The 23,827-nt window shown below is 47.5% G+C and overlaps 1 protein-coding gene across 5 annotated transcripts in view; it reads right to left on the minus strand.

Annotated features, from left to right (window-relative positions):
* The window catches only part of LOC147718360 (arf-GAP with Rho-GAP domain, ANK repeat and PH domain-containing protein 1-like), a 525,400-nt gene that overhangs the window by 43,766 nt on the left and 457,807 nt on the right, over positions 1-23,827 (minus strand). The window lies entirely within an intron of this gene.

Consider the following 23,827-nt stretch of genomic DNA (forward strand, 5'->3'; position numbering starts at 1 on the left):
TGCCGGGTGAGTAATGTATCTAGGATTAAATTAGTAAGGGTGAAATAAATGTTTAGCAACTCCTACCTAGATCAGGTCTCTTATCCCTTCTCCCTGGATAACTAGAAATCTCCCTCTAAAACATTATATTATTCATGTCAATACCCAATCTCATTTTGTAGCCACTTCCTGAAGAGAATCTCCAATCTCCTTTCTGCAACTCCCTCCCCTTGTTATAGATTTCAGCACAAAATGTTAGTCTGCTGGTCGGACAAGAGAAATCATGTAATCATATCTTGCACAGGAATATGCCGTTATTGCTGAAGATGATGCACAATGTATTTTATTTCTTCCTGGCCAGGTAGCTTTTTCCTGTCCCTTGCAAGAATCTGTCTCATGTTTGATGTCTTTTTTTTTTTTAACTTTAATTCATTTTTATTCGATCATCATCTTTCCAGTGTCGTGTAAATGTTAGAACAAGGAGACAGTGCTTTCATAGTAATGAATTGCTCCCATTGCCCTGGATTGGGAGATATTTTTCTCTTTTAGATGGAAACCGAGAGAGTTTTGCCACCATATCCTCAAAGCGATCACCATGGGTTTTTTCTTTGGGCCCACACAATCTGCTGTTTCGATGCCAACTATTTAGAATTAATAATGATCCTTTAAGATGCCTTAAAACAGTTTAGTCATACATCGGATCATGCCATCATCTGTGTTTTCTTTCAAACCTTAAATTGGGATGAACTCTCGCTGTGACCTAGTTCCTAACTCAACCTGGTGACGGTTCACCCTAGCATGTTTTTCCACTGTGGGTGAAACATTTGTTTTAATATTTTACCAGGCCTTTTGAAACAAAATACTATGATTTTCCCTTCACAGATTTACACGTTGGCTCTTTCTTCAAGTGAGTACTTGTATATGGTGGATTTTACCCCTACCCATGTGCCTACGCTACAAGTTACTGTAATGAAATATAGTCAATAATGTGTACTATATTCAAAGGAAGAAATGTCCAGCCGGACACAGCATTTAATCAATGTAGGGTTATCGAGGAATTTTACAAGCACAAATATATACAGTGGGATACACTCCTGTATCCAATACATGAAAACATAACAAAACAAAAATGAACAAAAAGGTTTTTCAGGCAAAAGCAGGGTGGATGCTTATGATCAGTAGCAATGCATATCAAAGCTATCCACAAATAGTTAACACACGAATAAAACACATTGGTAGGCTTGTGTGTAACTATATTACTGGTCGACGGCGATTCGATCCCTAAACAACAGATACTGGGATCATCATCAGGACTTGTAGCATATGCCTGAATATTATAAGCAAGCGTGTAAAGGAATGGGGGGGAAAAGGCAAGGAAAAGCTTTAGAAAAGGACAAGATTCAGCTTTGTTTTCTCATTTTATACTCGTACACCATGCACATTGAAGCAACTAGGTTGCAGGGTGAGTGGAACCTTTGATAATGATGTAGAGAATCAAGGAGAAAGAATAAGGTGCCAACTGAGTGGTGAAAGTAGCCGGGCCCGGAAATATACTATCGCAGACTCACTAACCAAGTGTAAACAATCCATACGGAATTGTGGTGAGCAGAGGAGCCTTGGGCGTGTCAAGTGGACGTACGAGAGCAAAGGACAATACTGAAGGTAACTCTGCGGGTGATGCCTATAGTGAGTTAACCAGGAAAAATGAACGAAACAGAGGTGAAGTGATAACTGACTGAATTAGGGATCGGAAAGTGAGAGCGGGCTGTGGCAATCACATGCTTGGAAGAATGCAATTGTGGGAGTCAACCGAGGGGTCGACGTGAAAGGTGGTCGTGCCAAGGGGAGAATTGTACAAGCATTCTGACCTGTGGTGCAGGCAAGAAGGGTGCGAGAAGTGTGGCTCACTGGCTAGAGGAGGCAGACCCTGATGCAGAGGTCAGACCGGGACCAGGGTTTAATTCCCGACGCGGCAGGGTCTTGAGCTAAAAAATGTCCACGGACTCGTTAATTCTCGCCTCAGTGCCTACTCGAATCATGGGTTCACACTCTGCAACTCTGGGCAATAGCTTGCTTAATCTCCACTACGGCCCCACCGCGATGGGATGCCTGGTCTTCACCTTGGGGATGCCCAGTAGGGGTTATCTCACAGGGAAAGCCAGAACGGGTTCCCAAAGCAAGCGCTAAGAGACCTGTTGGTGATTTGGCGCTATATAAATCGAAATTAACATAACATAACATTATTGATTGACCATGGAATTCTGTTGAACTCATTCTTTTTCCAGCTACAAACCTATGTTCTTGGTATGTGTAAATGTCCCTGGTGGTTTTTGGGCTGCCACAGTTCAAGATACTTACTTTAGTTTTTGAAATATCAGCTTCAATTCAAGAAGGCAGAGAGTGGGTTACACAAGCCTCTCTTAAGGTACATCATATCTATTGTTAGGTTAGACGTCTTACCCTTAAGGACAGATTAATGAAGATATCCATTGGCCTTTGGCTAGCCATCTTGACCTGTAGATGTCAGTGGCATCAGAGCGGTAAGTCAGAGTGAGGTGTTTACGGTCTCTGTTTTCTCTCTAATCCCATTATCCTTTCTTCATTTTCACTATTCCTTCTAGTCGGGATAGTGGAAGATGCGGTGAGGGGCAGAAGAGCGCATCGCTCCTGTTGGATCCACAGAACCAGGTTAGTGCTTACTATTAGTTAATCACTTGGAAGCCTTGTGAATGATCATGGACAGTGACCGCTGGCTGGAGAGGATTCAAGTGACTGAGCATTCCGAGCACTGCATTCTATGTGCAAATATTTTATGTTGCTTTTTCCTTTTTATGTCTTTATTTAAGTATAAAATGTACTTCCAGAGAAAATAAGGGCAGAAGATATCGGATTTTTCCAAATGTTATGTGAGTGGAAACAGCAGTATTATGAGAAAGAAGAAATTTGATGAGCACAATTGAATGAAAATTAAATACAAGACTATGGTTGTGAGCAGAGATAGTAAAACTCACTTGAGTCGACGGAAAGATTGCAAGAGGAGTAGGCGAGAGTAACAACGTAGGAAAAATGAGTCACTTTCTATTAATCTAGGATTTAGTTTAAGGAAATGAGATAACATCAACACCTCAACAGGTTTGCTGAAGAAAGGTGTATATGGAGTAGCTAAACAGCAAATCTGACTGTAAAAGGGGAAACAAATGATTAATGTGGACAGAAAAGTTACATTTAGAAAAAAAAATACATTTAAGTACAAGATTAGTTGGAAAGTAGAAGGATCAATGGAGTCAGCGATACGTTTTTAAACAAAGGGTTTTTAATAATCATGTCTATGGCTTATCCCAAGAAAAGGAAAAGAAAAGAAACCGAGGCGATGCATGTATAATACGGACACGATGGGAATGCCCATAAATCTATTTAAGTTCTAATCGTGAAACTCAAAGCCTTTATCATCAGTAAACAGATGGAGCGTCAAAATACATCCCAAGATGGGGAGACATGTACATCTTGATATCTGATAACTGGAACACTGCACGCCTCTTCTTGTCCCTTTCCTATCTTGTCCCAGTTATCTGGGCAACCCAGACCTTTATAAACAGATTTTGTTGATAAATCATATACCATTTTATACCCTTCCTCTGTATGTATCATAGGAGTAGTATTATTACCCCACTGCCTAGCAATCTCTCTGTGTGGACAATACCATCTTGCATTTAGGCAATACTAGTTCTCCTTTTATGTCCTTTAAGGCCTCCTTAGAGCATAATTCAGATTGCTCTTCCAAAACCCCATCAATTCACTGGGTACACTTATTCCAAAATTCTGCTGACAGTATGGAAGAATGTTTCAGGCTTCGCACGACGTCTCACCAACGTCAGATTGTCCATGTCCAATGATAATATATCCTATGTAGGATTTTGAGTTAATTAAAAGATTGATTGGATGTCCATCTCCCTAGGGTATACCGTGGCGTTGCTCCAGTCCATATCTTCTGGGCGTTAGTTCCATTAGTCTAGTGTGTTGTAGACTAACAGAACTAACCCGCCTTCTAACACCCGGGCCAGAGTCCACAAGAGCCACTGCAAAGTGGGATGACTCCTTGCATCAAGGAGGGACTGGCCTTCCCTCATAACCGGCATCCAGGCTTCCGTCAAGATCCCTGTTTTGTGATAGTGCCATCTTACAGGTCGCGCACCGCTGCACCACAGCAGCCATCAAGCCCTGCGAAGCGCGGATATCGACAAGCCGTTGGGTTTAAACCTTTAATCTCTCTATTGCCTTTGGCAGTGTTTATAGCAAAAGGATAGTTCCTTCAGCCATCTCTCCTTGCCTCAAGATCCAGTCTAATCTAGGCCTGTTCTGCAGTTGTGCAATTGCTGCCAGAGGAGGGGCGAACCTTCAGTGCAGCTTTTACCATTCCCATGTTCGGACAAATATGTCCCAGTACACAGTTCTAGATCCCACTTCATGTTGTTGAGAAGCCTCCTCATGCTAGAGGCAACATGATGTTACAGGAGTTTCTTGTAAGAAGGGTTGATGCTCTTAACCAGCCATCTTGCCCTGCATAAGCACGTACCTCAAAACAGAGGATGTTTAAGAAGCCGGAAAGATGCCGGAAGTATGTTGAAAAATAGAGCCTGGTAGGAAAGGAAGAAGAGAAAACAAAGAGCCTTATTTAGATCTTGGCGAACAGGTTACTCTGTCACAACAGTGACGGCAATCACGTCCACCAACATATAAATCCCATAGGATATTATGGGATTTATATTTTGGCAGATGGGATATCCGTCATCGTTGTGATGGAGTAACCCATCCGCCGACATCTAAAACAGGCTCAGAGTTCACAATAAAGGGGTGGTACAGGATCACCTGGGAAGTCATTGGTTAAGCATGGACCTTTAAAGTTAATAAATCATCCTCAAATGTAGGTCAAAACGTGTCAAAGCAAAGTGGTGAGGAGAAAAGAAAGAGCGTAAGAAGTTGAAGATGGAGTTGGAGAAGTTGCTGGTGTGGGTATCACTGGTTAGAGGCGGCAGACCCGAGAGCAGAGGACGGCCCGGGACCAGGGTTCTATTCCCGGCGCGGCAGGTTTCTGGACCAGGGTCAGCGGACTCGATAATTCTCTCGCCTCGGTGCCCACTCTGATCAGCGATCACACTCGGCAACTCTGGGCATTAGCTTGCCTCATCTTCACTAACGGCCCCACCAGACCGCCGGGGATGCCTGGTCTCACCCTGGAGATACCCATTAAGGGACCATCTCTCAGGGAAGCCGGGAAGGGTTTCGCAGCGGTCGAAGCGCCTTGGGACCCTACGGGTAAGTAGTGCGCTATATAAATGCCAATACATACATACATTTACAATGCCGAGGCAGAAGTAAACAAAGCATGGTTGATACTAAAGAAGAGAAGGATCAACCAAAAGAGGAAGTAGATGATTTAGATGAGAAAACTGATGATGTGGTTTATAAGGGTGATTAGCTAAGAAGGATTGAAAGTAGGTTTCTGGGGAAGATTACCTGCCTCTCCATAATACCCTGTATTACTTTTCTCCCTATTTCTGTCTACCAATTATTTGCTTAAACTGGAAAACAATAACAAAAATCCAAAAAATAAAAATAAAACTTTATAACAGGGAAGAAAATGTAATGTCTTCTGCTTGTGCCAGCAATGTTCTAAATGATGCACTGACGTACGCAGTGGTATGACAGGCTGTGGAGGATTAGCTGAGGTTTCACAAGGTTTTGGACGAGCAATGCAGTTGATCTTCTCAGAGATCATGCCAGTTATAATATAGGTTTCCTTTGGGGAAGAGATGTGAAGCTGTCGGGGGGAGGCAATGCATTAAGAGCATCTTTGGCCAAATTCAAAAGTGGAGCATTTCGTAGATCACAGCTGAATAATGTCATTTTAAAAGAACCTACAACCTGTGATGAAAAGGAGGAAGTGAAATCTGAGAAAAGAAGAAAAGGAAAAATAGCATAGATAAGGAGAGTAAGTATATTAAAAGCAAGAATTAAACAAAGTCAACAGTGCTGAGAGGGGTGTGCATATGGGGAGAAGAAAGTAGAAAAACAGGTCAAGTGTGTCAATAATGATCATATGTGAAGACCATACCACTCTCTAGAAATATGTAAATTGAAGTTGAACGCTGATATGAAAGATACAAGAGCAGACAGTCTCTAGATTTTGGCAGAATGACTAAAGTGCATTGGGGATGATAAATTATTACAAGTGCAAGAACAGTAGGTTTAGAGAAAGTGAGAGAGTGACATTCATAGGCAGTAGTAGCAAGAAATAGAGCAGTAGAAGAGAACTAAAGAGATTGAGGGTGATGGCGAAGAACAAAGAAGAACAAAGCAACCCCCATCGAGAGAGACTCATCGAGAATCAGCAAACCAGAGGCAAAGGTATTTAAAGCAGCAGACGCAGCCGAGGCATTCTGGGACACACACAATTCAGTAATACAAAGAAGCTGGAAATTGAGACCAAAAAGTGTCAAGAGTAGTGATAAACATTTGCTATAAAGACATTGGGGCATATTACCAACAACTAGCGATCATTTTTGTCTCTAACTTGTTTAGAGACAAAAATTATCGCCGCACATCGGCGATTTTTATCGCAGATAAACCTTGCTATTAGCAAGGTTTATCGCAAATGCGATAAAAAACGGCCGCAATGCATGAATATCGCTGAAAAGTCAGCGATATTCATGCATTATCGAGCAAATGCTCTTAGCCATGTTATCCACCTCCCATTGGATAACATGGCTAAGAACTGCTCAGGGCAGGTGTTAGCTTTTGGAGATATTCGCGCTTAGCGCGAATATCTCCAAAAGTTGGTAATAGGAGATAGCGATGTTAGCGACTGTTTCCAGTCGCTAACATCTTGGCACGCCCACTTTGCATGTCATTAGTGATAAATATCACTGACATGCAAAGCGGGGCCCAAGTTGGTCGCTATCTCCTATTAGCTGTCACTAACTGGTGTTAGCGACAGCTTGGTAATAGGGAGATAATTTTATCTCCGCTTTCTTGACTTTTAAAGCCAAAAAAGCGGAGATAAACCCCCTTGATAATATGCCCCCTGGTATTTATTAGCCTAAGTGAAAAGACAAAGAAGGGAGAGGAAAGTTCTGGAACTGCAGCCCTTGCGTTCAAGGAATTAATGAACAAAGAGATTGCTTTAAGAAGCGGTGCTCGCTTAATGTTGGTAGGATTCATATCTCACATTCACTCACTTGATGTCGGGGATACATGTTATATATGATTTCTGATTAGGATATAGTTTTTTTTAGCAGGGCTGCATTGCATGGCAGTTCCATACACATGAACTGCTTAAAACGTCTTTTGGTTCTCCACCACAGCATCGTGTTTCTGACGCCCCAAGGTGATGAAGCATAGTAAAAGAGAAAACTGGTTAAAAAATGATTTGATAAACATGTGAGTCAAGGCCGTCACCTATGGAAAAGCTGAGCAGGACAAAGTGGTGTATAGATCACACCAATCAAGAGGAAAAAGGAACTAGCGATTGCGAACAACTACAGAGGAAACAGGGGTGTGGTGTGGCCTATGTAGTATCAACAGCACAAATCTCTGAAATGAATAGATTTGAGAAGGAGTTGATTCTCTTGCTTCCATGTGGCACAAAGACCTCAGGAGTCGAAGGCACAGGAGTCAAATCTATAACCTTATGAGGCATTCAAGTTATGTGTGACCTGTGTGTAGAAGCGCCATTCCAAGATGGCCGCCACAGACATGGATCATGAATTGAGAGATTAGTAGAAAAAATCAGTACAAGGTGGTCATACCCAATGGCTTGTACTGAAAATGTGTAGCAGCAAGGTGTTTCCAGAATGGGCCATTCACTTGATCTCATCTTAAATCATGTTCCCAGGCTTTGGTGGCGACTTCAGCTCTCCTGTCCGAATAACTAACTCAGTTTAGGTGCAACCTACCACTCACACCCTGCGTGGGAAAAGAAACTGAGTAGACTTTTTTAAAGCAAAAGAAGTGTACGCCCATATTTGACTGGCACCTTACCGTACTTTCACCTGAGGAATTTCCAATTGTACTGTCTTCGAGGGACTCCCTCCTTGATGAATTACGTTTCCTTTTAATTGTTTTCCTACTATTTGGCTCTTATAACAAGTTGTGCCAAAATTCAAACTCATGCACAACTGAGCGTTTGTTACCAAAATCAGATTATGAGCTCAAGGGGAAAACCTGCACATCCAATGCTCTCCCCTTCATTTTTGGCTACAGGAAACCTGACAAAATGTCATGGGTGAAAAGTGCCCTCAAACTGCTGCTCAAAAGACAGGTTTCAATAGTTACCCATCATTCTGAGGACTTAAACCTGCCATTGGGAGGTGTAGGACCCTGGGCTTTTGTTGCGATGGTCCCCCCACTTTTTGCCCTCTTTTTAGCTACTAGATGCTGATTTTCGACTCTTGCCTGAGCACTGAGGCAGGCTAACCAGACCTCGGCGCCAGTGCTCCTTTCATAAAGCAAGGTAAAGTCTAATTGTTCTGAAACTGGCTAAAGACTTTAGCACCCCTGTAAGTCAATAGTAAATGGTTCCCTAGGGCATGGGTACTAAAGAGGGTTGGTAAGGACTGCAGCATAGATTATGCCACCCTAAGGGACCCACATACAAATCCTACACAGACTGCCATTGTAGGCTGTGTGATATGGTGCAAACCATGAGTGAAAACACAACATGACACACTTGTGTGTCATTTCAAAGTCATTGCATCTAATATATGTAAGTCACCCCTACAGCAGGCCATTGAGCTCTAATGCAGGGTGCATTATATTTTGCCTAGTTCTATTTCTAGATATTGGAAGTGAGCAGGGAGGCCATCTTAAGGTTAAAATGCACTGGTTAAAATGAGTTCCCCAGCTACATAATGGCTTCACTGAAACATATGGTGTTTGGTATCAAACACTTTGTATTAATAAACCCGAACTGATTCCAGTGAGGGATTTATTAATAAATGTACCCTGAGGGTACCTTAGATGTACCCCCTGAGCCCAACTAGCCTCCGTGTGGACTGGTCCATCCGGCCTGCCTCCACAGACGAGTCTCTGACCCCCTGGGAGGTGAGAGTCCTGCTTTCAGAGGCCTGAAACAATGCCTGCTCTGGGGAGAGGTGGTATCACCTCCTCCCCCAGGAAGGCTAGTAAATCAGCATATCAAGGCAGGAGGCATCAAAGGCCTCTGCCACTTATGGTATGTGACCCAAAACCCGGAGATGCCACTCTCTTCCCTGGGTTATCTGGCACCAGAACAGGCAGGAAATTAGCTATGCAGAAGGTGCGTTGCGCTGCCAGGCTGACACCTCTAGGGAGAACAGCCTGAAGTGAACTCAGATTTAGAAATGCCACCTTCTTATGTGTGGTGGAGTTACGAATTCTGCGACAGGGTGATGCCCCCTCCCCAAATAAGTGGTCATGTAGGGGGTGTGGTGACCCCAGGGGTAAGTAGCCCATTGGCTACTACCCTTTACTCCCTTAACACCCCTAAATGTAATATTTAGGGACCCCTCCCCTGTGACCAGCACTTCAGATTTCAACAGGAAAAAAGAAGAAGTGGACAAAGAAGAAGGTATAACCTGAGAACCAGAGGAACAAATATTGACCTGGCTTCAACCCTTCCAGCCTGCCTGCTGCACCTGACCCTCGTGGAGAACTTGATCCATCCTGCTGCTGTGCAGACTCCAAGAAAACTAGAGGGCTGCCAGTGCTTCTAAGAGAAACCCCCTTAGAACAGAGGGAGCTACTTCCCTTCAGCCACAGGCACCAAAGGAGCAAGACCTAGTTTACCAAGCTGCAGCTCAGCGGGACGACCAACGCAGCAGCCGCCCAGGAAGTGGTAGCTGTGCTCCTACAGGTCAGATCTGTCCTCCCTCCAAGTATGGGGACACCAGGACTGACCAGAGCCGCACATTACTAATTCCTGGGGTACTGGACCCCTTGTAGCAGCCAAGCTTGCTGTGGCCAGTCCGGACACCAACACAGAGGAAAACCGACCTGCACTTTGAGGGACAGTGAGACCCACATTGTGATTGGCACACCTGTCTTGTTTGCCCCTCTGCCGCAGAAACATTGCCAAAGAGTCGCTGCCACCCACGCCCCACAGCCCGAGTCTGGAGGAGGTGACAGTGCCAATGGGGTCCCCAGACCCACAGAAGCTACACCCACCCTTGGGTTTGCCAAGACTGGACTTCCAGTCGCCGCCTGCAGCCTATTCCTGCAGGCCTTCCCCAACCCCAGAGACTCTAGCACCGGATCCAATACTAAAAGACAGCACTGCACCCAAGCCTCACAGCCCGAGAAGAAGTGGACCAAGGGTGTCCCAGCATGCCTCAGCACCTCAAAGGTCGAGCTCCCTTGTGGGTTTCCCCAGACTCGTCCCCCAGTCGTTGCTTGCAGACTCTTTCCAACCTTACCGTTCCCAGTTGAAGAGAATGGGACACTCAACGTCATAACACACCTCTGCACCTGGATGCCCCAGGGCCTCCCGATTTGACCTGTTGGAGTGGTCTTGTGTGAGAACTTCGGTTTCAGTTGCAGTAACACCCCCACTTTTTGCTAGACTACTGATGCACTTTTGACTTGATGTGCCCTGGGTCCCTGCCAATCAGGTTCCCCAGGTATGTGTTCTTTCCCCAAAACTAACCCAAACCCAATTGGCATCTCAGGGCACAGGTCAGCCCCAGGGTACTGTGACCAGGGAAGACCTCTAAGGGCTTCAGCATTTATTGTGCCACCCTTAGAGGTCCTGTACCTGTACACACACACACACACACACTGCCTTTGCAGGCTGCGTGTCTTAGTGCAGAACAAAGTGAAGAGTCGACATGGCACACATCCCTGTGTGCCATGCCTACAACCCACTGCCGTGGCATAGATTAGTCACCCCACTAGCTGGGTGCACTATACCAGTGGTGAGGGTACAGGTGCATGAGCCCTGTACCCCTACAGTGTCTAAGTCCATTCTTAGATATTGGAAGGGCAGTGCTGCCATTAAGAGTATATGGTGCTGGGAGTCTGTCATTACCAACTCCACAGCACCATAATGGCTACACTGAAAACGGAGAAGTTTGGTATCAAACTTCTCAGCACATTAAACCCACACTGAGTCCAGTGTGGAATTTTATGAAAAATGCACACAGAGGGCATCTTAGAGATGCCCCCTGAAAAACGACCTACCACTAGTGTCTAGGCTGAGTGGCTGCTTAAAGCTGCCACCACCAGACATGTTTCTGCACCCCGGTGTCGAGAGCCTGCTGTTCACGGGTGCCTGAAACAAAGCACATCCTGGGACGAGGTGCCAAGCCTCCTCCCCCAGGATGGGCCAGGACCACGAAGGGGAAGCTTCAAAGACTTGCCGCCTTTGTGAGCTTCCTCAGGCCACTTGCTGCTTTCAGCAGCTGGTCCCCACTGGTTCTGACCCCCACTTTGGGTGGGTGAACCGACAGGAAAAACAAGTGAGGAAGAGAGGTGTGCCCACCTCTGCCAACTCCACCCCTCAGGTGGGGTAGGCGAGGTGAAGCACAACTCTCAGTCCCCGCAATCTTGCAGATGGGGGACCCAGCCAACCAGGGAAAGGCTTATGCCCCCCTCCCACTGGAGGGTGGCATAATATGGGGTGTACCCACCCCAGGGAAGGGACCGATTGGTCCCAACCTTTTACCTACCTGTAACACCCCTAAATCGATTATGCTACTTACCAGTATGCATCTGTTCTTGGCATGTAGGGCTGCTGACATTCATATCTGTGCATAGATCGCCGCCTAGTGTTGGGTCCGGATGATTGCACATTTTTGTCCTGGAAGAGTCTTCGAAGTATCACGAGATAGGTGGCTCCTCCCCTGGACTACAGTGCGCATGGGCATCCTCTCAATCCTCAGATTGTTTTTCGCCATTGTGGCAGAGATGGAGTCTAGTACAGTAAGTGATGACCATGCTAAGAGTAATTCTGAGTGCTGCAGCCGCTACAGGCACCGGGGAGGAGGGCGGGTGATATGAATGTCAGCAGCCCTACATGCCAAGAACAGATGCATACTGGTAAGTAGGATATTCGGTTCGAGGCATATGAGCTGCTGAATTCTCATCTGTGCATAGAATATATAGCAGTCCCTCTATTAGCGGCGGCTGCCTGTGCCAGCTGCAGCAGCCTGAAAAAGTGTTTTTAGAACAGCCTGTCCTACAGCTGCCTGCTGTTTGGAGTGCACATCTACGCAGTAGTGTTTGGTAAATGTGTGTATGGTAGACCATGTGGCTGCTCTACAGATTTCCTCTAAGGGAATGTTTCCCAGGAAAGCCATGGATGCCCCTAACATTCGTGTTGAGTGGGCTCTTGGGGAAATAGTTAATGTGCGCTTAGCCTTTTGATAGCAAATCTGTATGCACTTAACGATCCATCTGGCTATACCTGCTTTTGAAATGGGGTTGCCTTTGTGTTGTGGTGAAAAGGCAACAAACAGTTGTTTTGTCTTCCTGAAATCTTTTGTCCTATCTATGTAGTACATGAGAGCTCTTTTGACATCTAGTGTGTGGAGCATTCTCTCTGCCACTGAATCTGGATTCTGGAAGAACACTGGCAGTTCTATAGTTTGATTCATATGGAACTGTGAAACCACCTTCGGCAGAAACTTAGGGTTAGTGCGTAGTACCACCCTGTTGGAGTGAATCTGTATGAACGGCTCTTGGATAGTTAGGGCTTGAAGTTCACTAACTCGTCGTAGCGATGTGATTGCTATTAGGAAAGCCACATTCTACGTCAATAATTGTATCTCGCATGAGTAAAGAGGCTCAAAAGGTGGACCCATCAGTCTGGTGAGGACCACATTCAGGTTCCATACAGGCGCTGGTGGGTGTCGGGGAGGAATAACTCGTTTGAGTCCTTCCAGAAAAGCTTTGATGGCAGGCACTCTGAAAAGTGAGAGATGCCGCCTGTTTTGGAGATAAGCTGCTATTGCGGATAAATGTATACGTATGGAAGCGTAGGCCAGATTGCATTTGTATAGATGTAATAGATAACAGATGATGTTGTGACTAGATGCATATAGCAGATTAATGTCATTATTGGCACAATAAATGACGAATCGCTTCCATTTGGCCGCATAACATGTTCTAGTTGTGGGCCTCCTTGCCTCCTTTATGATATCCATACATTCTGGCGGCAGGTTGAGGTAGCCAAATTCTAAGACCTCAGGAGCCAGATCGCCAGGTTGAGCTGTTGCGGATCTGGATGCTGAATGTCGCCATGGCTCTGCGTCAAGAGTCTGGGTGTGAGATGTAGCCTTTGATGCGTCCCATGGAGAGTTCTAGAAACGTGGTGTACCATGGTTGGCGTGCCCACGTTGGAGCAACCAGGATGAGAGTCATCGAGTGTTGCCTCAGCTTGCGTGCCACTAGCGGTATTAGCGGTGCTGGGGGAAAAGCGTACGCAAATATGCCTGACCAGTTCATCCATATCGCATTTCCCTGCGACTGTGGGTGTGGGAACCTGGCGCCAAAGCTTTGGCATTTTGCGTTTTCCCTTGTGGCGAATAGGTCTATCTCTGGATGACCCCACTGCTGGAAGTAGGGCTGGAGTACTGATGGATATATCTCCCACTCGTGTATCTGGTGGCTGTGCCTGCTGAGCTGGTCCGCCATCTGATTGTCCTTGCCTGGGAGGTGTTCTGCCATGAGGAAGATGTTTCTTTGAATGGCCCACTTCCACATGCTCTGAGCCAGATGAGACAACTGTGGAGAGTGTGTACCTCCCTGCTTTTGTATGTAGTACATGGCAGTCATGTTGTCCATCCGGATCAACACTACTTTGTTGCACAAATGTACTTTGAATGCTTTCATTGCCATGAAGATTGCCATCAGTTCCAGAAGGTTGATGTGCATCTTTCTCTGCTGTATTGTCCATAGTCCCTGCACTGTGTAGTGGAGTACATGAGCACCCCATCCCTGGAGAGATGCGTCCGTTGTCAGTATTATTTGTGGTACAGGCTCTTGGAACGGTCGGCCCCTGCAAAGGTTTTGTGGGTTCCACCAATGCAGAGAGCTGTATGCGCGACCGGTCACCAACACTAGGTCTTTCAATTGTCCGTGAGCCTGATTCCACTGACGTGCTAAGCACTCCTGAAGCGGACGCATGTGTAGTCTCGTGTGCGGGACTATGAAGATGCAGGAGGCCATCATGCCTATCAACTGCATGAACACTCGTGCTGGAAGCGAGTGTTGTGGTCTGAATTTCTGTATCAGCAATTGAATGCTGTTGATCCTCACTGAATTTGGCTGTGCTTTGGCTGCCAGAGTGTCTATTGTCGCGCCCAAGTACTGCCGTACGTGGGCGGGCTGAAGGTGGGACTTTGGATAATTCAGTGAAAACCCCAGGTTGTGAAATAGGTGAATGGTGTGGGACATGTGGGTGGCACATTGCTGGGCCGACTTTGCTTGGATAAGCCAGTCGTCCAGATAAGGGTAGACGTGAACATTCTGTCTCCGTAGGTGTGCAGCCACTGTCGCTAGGCACTTGGTAAACACCCTGGGTGCTGTTGTTACTCCGAAAGGGAGGACTTTGAACTGATAATGCTGATCCTGAATGGTAAATCTGAGATATTTTCTGTGTGACGGGTGTACCGGTATATGGAAATTTGCATCCTTTAGTTCTAGTGTTGCGAGGAAATCTCCCTGACTGAGTAACGGTAGAACCTGCTGTAACGTGAGCATGTGAAAATGTTCTGACAGGATGTATTGGTTTAGGGGCCTGAGGTCCAGTATAGGTCTGAGGGACCTGTCCTTTTTTGGGATCAAGAAGTACAGCGAGTACACCCCTGTACCTCTTTGTTCTACAGGCACGAGCTCTATGGCTCCTTTTTGCAGCATGCTGACTACCTCTTGCTGTAATAACTGTATATGCTCTGCGGACATAGGACGGTGTCTTGGGGGTATGTTGGGTGGAGTGGATATTAACTCCAGACAATAACCGTACTGGATAAGCTGCCTCACCCACCTGTCTGTAGTGATGGTTTTCCAGACTGGCAGGAACTGTTGTAGTCCCCCCCCCGATCGTTGTTATATGGTCGGGGGTAGTGACAAGACGTCACTGTTTGTTGGTGGCGGAGGATCGGGAGTTGTTGTTTCCACGACCCCTGCCCTTGGTGCTGTTTCCACGATAGCCACCCCTATTGTTCTTGTTGTAGGTGGTCTGCGTGCCTCCTTTACTGTATTGTGTCTGCTGGGACACCTGGCCTCTGGAAGCTCCTCTATTGTTGGAGCGACGAAAAGAACCACCCCTGAACTGCTGCGACTGTAGAGCCCCCATAGACTTTGCAGTCTCTGTGTCCTTTTTAATTTTTTCTAAGGTGGTGTCCACTTCTGGGCCAAATAAGGGTTAACTGGCTGATTGAGTATGGTGGTTTGTATCTCAGGCTTGAAGCCGGAGATTCTCAGCCAGGCGTGTCTGCGTAACATAACACTTGTATTAATAGCCCTGGCTGCAGTGTCTGCTGCGTCTAGCGCACACTTAATAGACGCGTTGGATATAAGTTTCCCTTCTTGTATTAGCATTTCTGCTGCCTCCTTGTACTCATCTGGCAAGTGTTGTAACAGGGTTTCAAGTGTATCATAATGAGCCCTGTCGTATCTGGCTAAGAGTGCCTGTGTGTTGGAGATTCACCAGATATTGGCCGCTTGAGCTGCCACCCTTTTCCCCGAGGCTTCTAGCACTTTAGATTCCTTGATTTGAAACAACTAGAGAGTCCAATGGCAACTGTCCCTTGATATATGTAGGGTCCACAGGTGCTGGTTTGTATTTTTTTTCAATCCTGGGGTGTACCACTCTTGCCCTTGTGGTTTCCTTAAAGATGTCTCCAGCGTGTTTCAGGACACCTTTCAGCATGGGTAGAGTCTTGACAGTTCTCTCTGAGGTTGAGAAGGTGTCAAATAAAAAGTCCTCTTCAATAGGGTCAGCATGGAGTTGGACATCGTGATTTTTTGCTGCCCTCTCAATAAGTGCATTAAACGCAGCCGTGTCTTCTGTAGGTGAGGGTTTAACAGCATAGATATTGCCGTCAGGGGCATTTTATGGCACCCCTGGGTCAACAGCGTCTGTCCAGGGTTCAGTGTGGTCTTCAGGATCAGTGTCGACAGGATAACTGTATTCCTCATTGTCACCATCCCCTACATCCACATCTGAATGTGTGGGTGAAGAAGGAGCAGGCTCACGTCCATATTTTTGAAGAGGTTCAAAAAGAAGAGGTGATGTTGCTGAATCCCTTTTTTTCTTTAATGGAATTTTATACGACTCCATTGGCTGTTCTGGGACGATCTTTCGCTTGTGAATGGAAAGTGTACCAGTCTCAGCGTCGATGAATTGCCTCGACTGGTCTTCCTGCAGAGGCTGTCGATGCTTTGTGGCCTCTTCAGTAGTTGTAGGCTTTTGCCCCATGGACACCTTCTTGGCCGCTTCAATGCCCGTATGTGGGGCGAACGCCTTAGGTGTCACTGGTGGCGGCAGTATAAACTCAATCGGTGTCGACGCCTTTGGAGTCTTACTGACTGTCTTTGGGAGTGGAGTGGCCTTCGGTCCGACAGCTATAGCTTTTTCCTTAATTTGAATTTTTGAATTTAAAAGTATTTGTACAGCGCTCGTTTACCCAGCGGTTTCTTGGCGCTAGTGGTGCACAATGGGCGGCAGCAGCAGGACAGAGTAAATCAGGTTAAATCGGGTAGGCTTGCGTGAAAAGGAAGGTTTTGAGATTCTTCCGAAACAAGGGGTAAGACGGTGAGGTGCGCAGGGTAACAGGGAGGGAGTTCCAAAAGGTTGGAGCCAGGACAGAGAATCTCGCTCCGCCTGCCTTCTGCTTTTTATAGCGAGGGATGGTAAGGAGGGCCAAATGAGCCGAGCGAAGTTCTCTGCCTGGATGGTATGGCTTGATGGCAGAGCAGATAAATTCAGGAGCGGTGCCCGCTCTAGCCTGGTACGTGAGACAGCCAAGTTTGAACAGGGCGGGCTCTCTCACAGGGAGCCAGTGCAATGTTTTGAGTAGTGGGGTGGCTCGATGATGTTTAGGTAGGCCATGGATCAGGCGGGCCGCCTGGTTCTGCACCAGTTGTAGTCGGTGGATCACGTATGCAGGAGCCCCATTATAGACTATGTTGCCATAGTCTATGCAGGACAGTACCATGGCCAGCACGATTATTTTTAAGGCTGAGGGAGAAAAAAAACGTGAAACTTTCCTAATTACTCTAAGTGAAAAGAAGCAGGAGGAAACCACGGAGCTGACTTGTGGGTGGACGGTGAGTTGAGGATTAAGATAGATTCCTAGGGTTTTTACTTTGGGCACAGGGAGTGGAGGGGCACCGAGGGAGGGGGGCCAAAAGGAAGGGGACCATGGACTGCAACCACCTCCGGTCAAGGCCAGCTCGGTCTTGTCCGGGTTGAGTTTGAGGTGGTTGCAGTTCATCCAATCTTGAATGAACGTCATTACTGTCTGGACGTTCAAAGCAGATGAGGGTGAGTGAGACAGGTTGAAGATGAGCTGGAGGTCATCCGAGTAATTAAACACGGTGACCTCCAGTTGCTGTAACATAAAAATGAGGGGAAAAATATAAAGGTTGAATAAAAGGGGGGAAAGTGATGAGCGCTGCAGCGAGTCCGACACTTGCTTTGAAAAAGAGGTGGATGGTTGTGTCGACTCAATGGGATCTTTAGAGCCACTGTTTGTTTTGTGCTCAAGGTCTTTGCTGACTTTCGCTTTGTTGAGTCGACGCTTAGGATCGATAACGTTCTGTGTTTCGAGTCCTTTATTTGTGTCTACGGTTTTCGGCGCCGACTTCTTCGGGTCGATGTCCTTGACCTTTTTCTTCGGTGCCCCGGATTTCGACTCGACACCCTTTAGCGACCTCTCTGGGTCGATAGCACTCTTTTGTTTCGTCGGAACCGATGGTTCAGAAGCCTTCAATCCGATCAAAGTAAGTTGTACTTTCGGTTTCGATTTTGTTTCCGGTGCTTTCGGTTTTGTGGTCACTGATGTTTTTTGTTTCGATTTCGATCGATCAACCGATGGCTCTTTAGAATGGTCTGTAGCGGGGCCTTGAAGCGAGGCTGTAGAACTATGCGCTTGATCTTGAGTAAGGCCTTGTGGCGATCCCTCGACCTGAGCCTTATAGAGTGTTTCAGTCTCGGCCCCCATACCAACGGGTGGGCCTAGCTCCTCGCTCGAGCTATCTTCTACGGCCCCAAAGGCCTCATCGTCGTCTCCTACCTCATCGACGAAGTCTTCATTTTTGACCATCTCCTCATCCTCTGCGTCATAACTGGAGTCGATCTCTGACGCAGGATCCGACTGGTTCTCTTGAACTTCCTGCTCGACCCCCACATCTTCCTCAGCATCAAAGATGTTCACCGGGTCAGGCGCCGTCTGCTGGGCTTCCTTCCGCGCCGCGTGCCGAAGGCGAAGTGTTTTCTTGGACCGGAACCGAGAACAAGCCATACAGCTGGCTTCATCGTGATCCGGAGACAGGCACTTGTTGCACACCGGGTGGACATCGATGTGGGGATACTTGGAGTTGCAAAAGGGGCATCTCTTGAATGGGCTCCGTTCCATTATCGATCGTCGATAAGGCCTCTGGCGTCGACCGGGCCTTTGGAGCTGAATAGCCACGCGGCTTCTTCTTGACGTCCGGCTCGAGAATCGAGCTGGAACGAGTACTCGGCACCGATCGCAAAGAAAATACCGACAATACCTAGAGGCCTTTTGGCCAAATATAAAGTTTTTTATCGATTCCGAACTTGAGTTAACAAATATACATCCGAACCTAATGGCGGAAAAAAACAATCTGAGGATGGAGAGGATGCCCATGCGCACTGTAGTCCAGGGGAGGAGCCACCTATCTCGTGATACTTCGAAGACTCTTCCAGGACAACAATGTGCAATCATCCGGACCCAACACCAGGCGGCGATCTATGCACAGATATGAATTCAGCAGCCCACATGCCTCGAACCTAGTATTTAGGGGTACCCCTGAACCTTGCTTCTTTAGACAAGAGCAGGCAAGAATAAAATAAGAAGGACCGAACAGCTGTGCCAAAGCCAACAAAAGGAGGACGCCCATTGACTTGGCCCCAGCCCTACCGGCCTGTCCCCACCTCGAATCTGCTCCAGCGAAATCCCAGTGTCTCCTGCAGCCAGCAACCTCGACAAATCTGGAGGACCTGCCTTCCTTCAATCCCAAAGACTCTGTAGCCTGTGAACAATGGATTTGTTCAAACACAGACTCCAGTTCAGCAAGGATCCTCTGGTCTACACCACTCTGCACCTGACGCCCATGACCAGAGTGTCCCAACACCAAGAGGAGGTTCCCCCAGCAATCTTGACCCAAAATCCGGCGACCCCTGACCGATGTGGGAAGCAGTTGAAGTAAGAAGTAAACAACACCAACAACAACCCCCACCCCAGAAAACCCAACCTCCCCCCACCACCGCTGTAAGTGCACACCCTATACTGTTCCTTGAGGGCCCTCCTGCACCTGGGAATGACGCACTCTTGTCAGCAAGTGAAAGGAAAATCCTCTCCATACCTAGGATTTGCCCTATGCGATACAGCCAGCCCATGTGAGAAGGTTCCTCAGTGTGTGAGTATATTTTGAAGAGACGCTTCCAAAGCTAGTGTTATACGGCAGCCTCTACGTGATTTGAGAGGGTACGGGAGACCATTCATTAACCCCAGGAGGATGTAGGCTGGGAACCGGGGTAGTTCCGTCTCAAAATGAGTATCTATATCCCATAGCACCTGCTCCCTGTAGGACCTCAACCGAGGGCAATCCCACGGTACATGGGTCAGGGTACCAGGTAAGCCACACCCGCGCCAAAACAAAGGATCTTTTAATGGGTTGCATCTGTGGAGGCGAACAGGAGTGTAGTATCAGTACGTTGCTATTTTGGTAGCGGTCTTCACACTGGCCACGTTGCGCACAGTATGTTTGGCCCTGTAGTAGATGTCTTGCTATTCTTTCTGGGTGAGAGCACGCTCCAATTCAAGTTCCCATCTCTTGCTCTGTGTCTTGTGAGATGGTGGGGCCTGTCTCATTAGACAGTATAACTGCAATATGAGATGGCCTTCGTCCGTTTTCGATAGTAGCCACGTTTCCAATTCGTTTAGGCGATGCTACGCTAGTGAGTGGACCTCTGGGTGCATGACCCAGTGCCGTATCTGTTGGTAAGGCGTTCTAACTTGGGGAGTCCCTGCTCGCTACGGAAATCCTCGAAAGAGAGCGGGCCTTCTTTGTCAAAGAAGTGCCCGATTGATCTACACTCATCCCCTGTGGAAAGGCCTTTACGTCCATCCCGGGGAAAAGGAACTGTTGACGACAATAGGAGTCAGGGGGTCAGAAAGGTAGTGAGGTTCCGTTTGACCGCTATTTTGTCCCAACCATTAAGAGGAGCCCGTGTTACGCATGAGAGATAGAGGTTCTTACATCTGGTCGCCTTTGCCAGGAAAGGTATCTGCCATAATGTCAACCTTGTTAGTGCCCTGCCAATGAAAAGCCAATGCTTTTCGGACTCCAGGCGTGAACACTCCACGAAGGTCTTAATATAGGCCACCCAGTGTTAATCCTGTAGATTTGGGATCCCCAGACCCACCCTCCCCCGGAGGCCTATAACCTAAGTAGCGCCACAGTCTGGGCCTCTTACCCGCCCAGATAAAGGATTCTGGCTCTCACTGAAGTGTTTGCAACATGTCCTGGGGAGGTTCCAGAGGGATGGTCTGGAATAGAAATAGGATCTTTGGCAGTATAGACATTTTGATGGATGCTATCTGGCCAAACTAAGACAGCGCATATGGTCTCCAACGTCGTAAGTCTTCCCTGATCTGCTGTCGAAGTAGTGAGCTTTATGGTGTCGTGTACTGATGCTGAAAGTTGAATCCCCAGATAGGGGATCGCCACTGTAGCCCATTGTATAGGAAGCGCACTTCTTAAGGAGCTAAGTGTGGAGGGTTTCAAGGTAAGATTTCGAACCTGTGATTTGTGAACATTTTTTTTTTTAATCCTGCAGCTTGGGAGAGGCGTTACATTTCCAACAGTACATCCAGGCCAGAGATCTGGGGGTTTTCTAGTGTCACCATAATATTGTCTGCATACATACTGAGTGTGTGTGTATCCCCTCCAAAGCGGATGCCAGAGACAAGCGGGTTGTCCCGAATACATTGAGCCATTGGCTCCATGTATAGGGCAAAAAGCAAGGGGGAGAGCGGGCTGCCCTGTGGGGTCCCTCTCTGTATGAGAAACTGAGGAGAGATGTATCTGTTTACGGGAACGTGTCTACAGGGTTCGTATACCCACTGTAGACCAAGGTGATAAATCTCTCAGGAAGGCCGAAGTGCTGCAACGTCACCTTTAAATATGACCAGTTCACTCTGTCGAACGCTTTCTCTGCGTACATGGACAGGAGCAAGCGCTCTGCATCAAAATGCTGTGCTTTGTCGATTATATGGAGTATGCGTTTTGTGTTGTCCGCACATAAGCGAACAGGCACAAACCCCGACTGGTCTGGGTCACTCAGCCCAGGCAGTAGTGGCGACAATCAAGACTCGAGGAACCCTGTAAACAGCTTAAAATCAACATTGAGGAGGTAGATAGGCCTGTATGAGGCGCATTGACGCCTGTCTTTCCCAGCCTTCGGCGATTACAATCACTGATGCTCCCAGCATTGACTTGGGAAGGGCAGATGATGTCCCCACAGCGTTATACACTCTAGTGAGGACGGGATAAAGTATGGGACAGAAAGCTTTGTAGAATGCTGCGGTGAAGCCATCCGGTCCTGGGGATTTTAGTGGCTTAAGCTTGGCAATAGCCAAGATTACCTTCTCGATTCTAATCAGGGCTGCGATCTCTTCCACCTGGTCAGAGGTGACTGTAGAGTTGGGGATTAACTGTAGATATTGTGTTTGGGCCGGCAAAGAAAGATCTTGCGCAGTATAAAGGTCTGCATAAAATTGGCGAAATGTTTTGGCAATGCGCAGATCGGTAACCATCTCCTCTCCACTGGGGCGGTCACTTAATCAATAGTGGATGCCTGGCTCTGCGCTCGTAGCTTATGAGCTAAGAATCTCCCTGCTCTGTCCCCTCCCTGTGTCGAACTGCAGCGTCTTCAGCTCGGTGCAAAGTCAAGCACTGCCAACTGGGAGCTGCTCTTGAGAGAAGGCTGGTGCTTTAGTTATTGCGGGAGTTGCCCCATGCCTAGATGACTTGGGAGAGTTACTGTTTTTGCCTCGATCAGGGAGTCGTTCGGGGGACTCGCCGGCACCTCTTTATTTATACAGCCTGTTGTGTTGAAGGGCCTGACGGCACCGCGTCACAACTCGACCATCTTCTAGGAAGTCGCCTCTCCCCCCCGGCCATGGCCCACACGAACACGACCTTCGGCGGCAGGGCCAAGCTTCGCCCGAGCAGTCGCTCTCCTCCGGCTTGAGATCGGGCCGGTCTCTCCCCAGGGCCCCACTATGTAGGTGCATGGTTGTGGGGCGTTGCAGTACTCCAGATGAGGGGCACTAACAAATCATCCCCTAGTCCAAGCGAGCGCCACTCTCTCCAAACCCTGGGCCGCTCCAGAATATTCTCCTACTGAGGATCAGGGCTCCCAAGCCACGCCCGAGTCTTGCGGGCCGATCGTGGCCTGTGTTAGGCAATTTAGTCTCACTGGGGGCTCCGCTGTTACAGAACATCTTGTGTTCAGGCTGCCGTGGCCCGCCAGCCTCCTCGCAGGCCCTCGGGAACCGTGATCCGGCCCAGCCCCGGGCCAGTGTGTAGATGCTGTCACCCATGAGGTCCTCTGGCCCGGCTCCCTGTGCCGGGGCTTCTCGCTCACCTCTTCAGACAGCTGCGGACCTCAAACGCTTCTTCAAAGGCTGGGGTGCCACCACAAGCACTCTCTGCTTCTCCGGACACCCGGTGCTTGTCTGCTGAAGGCCGCCGTCCTCCCACTTCTGGGCTGCTCGCGCTGCTGCACCTCTTTCGAGACGCGACTCTGCGGGATCGGGGGTCCTCCACTGCCCTGCTTCGCAGCCTCGCTGGGTGTCGTGATGGCATTGGAAACGGATTCTGGACCTTCACCTTTGGTGCTTCACGCTCGTGCTGGCTGTATATTTACTGCAACGTATTTATCACTGACATGTGCCCGGCTTGCTTTGTTCTAGGAAATAAAATAACTAAAAGAATATTTTCTGTACAAAAACAATTGGTCTGAAATTCAGTCTTTGAGTGTGTGAATTCATTTGCTGACTGAGTGTGTACAACAAATGGTTAACACTGTCTCTGATACTGCCTTACTGCTCGACCACACATCCACAGATAGAGAGTGAGGTGCTATCTAACTTTACCTCTGCCTACCTTTGGGGTTCCACTGGACTCTGTGCACAATATAACTCACTTTGGTATAGTATATACAGAGCCAGCTTCCTACACCTTAGACATGGCCCGATACTTCACTTTAAGTCCCGGAGAACAGTCCAGTAAATTGCCATCAAGTGCTAGAATTCAGTACATGTTTTTCCCCCATAGGAGAACCTTACCGGTCTCAAAAACGGCACTAGCAACTTTGGAAAACTGGAAAAATTCATAATTCTAAAAGTACTTAGCTGATTCCGATCATCTTGGTATCTAAACTTAAATAAAAAAATGTATGTGTTATTTGTATAAATAGGTGTTGGATTTCTTTTTTGAGTGTGTGTCTGACTTACTGCCTGCGCGTGTCCAATAAATGCTCGGATATGCCTAACTGCTCGCCCACACTACCACAATAGAGAGCCTTTGGGGTGTCATTTGTGCCTCTATAATTCCT

Source organism: Lissotriton vulgaris, chromosome 4_1 (assembly GCF_964263255.1).
Source record: "Lissotriton vulgaris chromosome 4_1, aLisVul1.2, whole genome shotgun sequence".
In the NCBI taxonomy this organism is placed as follows: Eukaryota; Metazoa; Chordata; class Amphibia; order Caudata; family Salamandridae; genus Lissotriton; species Lissotriton vulgaris.